The following is a 3,719-nucleotide window of genomic DNA, read 5'->3' on the forward strand; positions in this document are numbered from 1 at the left end:
CATAAAGTCCTGGCACTCTTTCTATTCATTACCTCAGGGCCAGAGACAAATGAATTTTTGAGTATATCAAAAGGATCATTTAATTTAGTCGTGGAGCAAACTAAAAAATTTTAAATTCTCGTTATTCGAGGTAACTTTGAATACAACATGCATAATAAATATTATGTGAAGCATCAAAGAGTTTTCCATAAAAATGTATGTTAAAAATTACCAATAAAAAATTACAGAAAATTTATGAACATATTTAAGGTTGCATGTAAATAAGAGCTAAAAACAAAACTAATAATTACAAAATTGCCAAGAGATTCTTTCATTAATACTTTTTGCTCTTATTTTTAGTATATATCCTGTTACTGAAATTACGACTACATGAATTAATCTTTCCAAGATTGTTGTATTTTTCTTCTTATCTGTCATTGATAGCGTAACATCTTACTTTAGTTGTTAGTATTTTATTTAATGTTTAGTTTAGTTGTTTTAATATCAGTGCTGTGCCGTTGCATGTCCTGGCTAATGAAAGGGTTCAGATGCACTAAAGGGGAAGCGGAGCTTTAGGTTTAGGAACACAAGAAAGAAAAAGGAGTTTGGGGATCTGGCAGGACCAATGATCAAAAGAAACAGACAAGCTGCCTGGACGAGTGCCCTTATCCCAGATGTATAAGGTGGTATGACGTGTCAACTACTACTTCACCCAATTTATGACGGGGCATGGATCTTTCTGGTCTTATACATATAGAATAAAGAAGACCGAGGACGATCTGTGTCCTGAGTGTGGAGCGATGGATGACGCGCATCATGTGATATTCGTTTGTCCGGCATACAATGTAGGGCGAACCCTGCTGCAGCTGGGCCTGGGGTCACCTCTAGGCTATCCATATGAACTAATGAATAAAGCAATTAAAAACAAAAGAATTTTTGACTTGTTCGTTGGTTTTGTGACAGAAACGGCTGACTGAAAATAATTTTCGTTTTGAGGACGGAATGCTAAAAGCCGATTTTTTTGGTTTAACAAAATCAGCGTAACCAAGATTTCAAAATTTTGCGATTAACAAAATACTTGAAGATAAAAGTCATTTGGCGTTGCGACTTTCCCCCTTTGGGCTGTAACCAAACATTAGGTAGGACACTAAAATGTTGACTTAACCTTAAAAGTAGTAGAAACATTATGCGATAAACTATTTAAAAGATTCCCGGCGAATAAATGGAAATCTCAATTTTTATGGAACAGTAACCACTTCTGGTTACTGAAGTGGATAAATTCATTATAAATTTGCAAGAACATAGTAATGATAGTAATGACAGTCAGTGGTGTGATATATCAGATAGTGATATGTCAAGTTAAAATATATCTAGACAAGTAAAGACAATGATTATTGAGAAAAAATGCATACATGGGCACAACCTAGTGACTTCAAAATAGACCAACAGCTCATTAAGATCAAATTAAAATCAAATACAAGGACACTTAATACTGAAGATTTAAATGTTCTTAATGAATGAATCACACAAGCTTTCCGAGAGAGCCAAAAGAAACAGTGTCCAAAAGTTAAGAACGAAAAGAAACTCAGCAGTAAAACCAAAACAATAATAAAACAAAGAAGAAATATAAAACAAAATATAAACAGAAGTAAAGAAGAAATAAAGAAGATGAATCAGGAAGTACATAAAGCAATTGATTTAAAAAAATATAATAACGAAAAATCCAACAAATGGAACAAACAGAGTAAAATAACAGCCAATAGGACTAAGTTGTAGTAGATTTTTATCAAGAACTATACAGTAGTAGACAAAACAGCAAAATAAAGATAAAAACGGCAACTGCAAAAACCATAATAAATCAATGCTGAACTAATGCCAGACATAACACTTAGTAAAATCAAATAAGCAATGGATAAGTTAAAAGCCAATAAATCACCAAATGATGATGCACAAGTAATCGGATCTCTCAAGAACAGGGGTGAGACTGATTCTCAAACTACAAGAACTTTTAATTTAGGCTTACGAGAAAAGTCGATACCGTCTAAACGGAATAAGGCAGTAACGATCATCTTACACAAGAAAAGAAATAAACCTGACTCAGAAAATTATCGACTCATAAGCTTGTTAAGCCATATGTACAAACTCTTCACAAGAATCAACAACGAGATTGGAAAAAAAACTAGATATGTACCAAACCAGAGAGCAAGTGGGATTTCGCTCGAGATTTGGCACCAACAACCATTAGCAAACGATATAACAACTCGTTGAGAAATCCATCGGATACAACAGATCTCTGGTATTTGGGTTTATAGATTTTCACAAAGCGTTTGACTTGGTAGTAACAGTATAAAAACAGTAACAAAATAAAGTCAGACAGGGTGACACAATAATACCAAAGCTTTTTATAACTGTCTTAGAACGTGCTTTTAAAACACTGAATTGGGATCATAGAGGGATAAGTGTTGACAAGGAAAGACTACACTACCTGAGTTATGCTGATGACATAGTTTTGATAGGAGATGACTAGGCGACATAAACATCATGTTAGAGCCAGCAGAGAAATGAGCTTAAAAATAAATATGTATCCCCCAAACAAAAGACATGACGAATCTTGTGTCCAGTAATTTTTTAATAATTTAAAAAAGCAAAGTAGGACTTGTTGATAAATACACCACATTGGACACGAAATTTAACGAGTTAAGTACAACCAAACAGATATGGTATTAAGAAGAATAGTGCATAAATGGGCAGCGTATGGAGCTCTTAAAAACGCACTTCAATCTCAAGTGTTCTGAAAGTCTTCAATCAATGTGTTCTCTCAGTAATAACCTACGGTACTGAAACACATTTGTAGAATTTTTACATGTTAAGAATTGGTAAAATCTCGTACAAAATTTGGAAACATAAAGATTTTACTTTGAGTAGGGACATATGGATCCCGGTAAGTCATTCAATTACATCGGCATTTTGCTGTATAATTTAATAATTTTAAGCATGTTATCTTCAATGTAAACCCAACCACTGTGTAGTTTTGGGATGATTTACGCAAGTACTCCCAAAAATCAGTATAGATGAACTGATTAGTCCGAAAACGTTCTGAAATTTATTATAATCCATTTTTGTTTTTTAAACATAAAATATACTTTACACTACTTACATGTTGGGGTTTTCTAGCTTAGATCAGATGAAATATATTTACCTGAAACAAAAACAATAACATAAATTTGTCTGTTAAGACATTCTGCAAAATTAAATTACATGTGTATATATACCATAAGCTAATCCGGATACCTCCACAAACATATATCTCTTTATTAGCAGCTTATGGTACTAAATAATAATAATATATTATACAGATTTTAGTTCTTTTGTTATTTATAGCGGCTATTTGCAAACGCTCAAGTAAATATTCCTATAACATGTTTTTTAGAGTTAGTCAAAATTTTAACCCTTTTTAATCGTTATATTAAAGTGGGAATACTTACTTTCAGGTTTTCACTAATGATGGTCTGATAAGACCTAAAACCGTTCTGATGAAAATTGTAATTCTTTTGGATATTTTTGTTATGTTAGCAATTTTATAAATATACCATTGTAGAGTATCCACAGATAATTTTTTTTTAATATTAACGTCAGAATAATTATTAAAATAGAAGCTTGGAAATAACTTGGATTAATAACAATAAATCAATAATGATTAACAATACGTGGATTTATAATAAAAAAGGCATGCACTCTTA

This window comes from Diabrotica undecimpunctata, chromosome 3 (genome assembly GCF_040954645.1).
Source record: "Diabrotica undecimpunctata isolate CICGRU chromosome 3, icDiaUnde3, whole genome shotgun sequence".
In the NCBI taxonomy this organism is placed as follows: domain Eukaryota; kingdom Metazoa; phylum Arthropoda; class Insecta; order Coleoptera; family Chrysomelidae; genus Diabrotica; species Diabrotica undecimpunctata.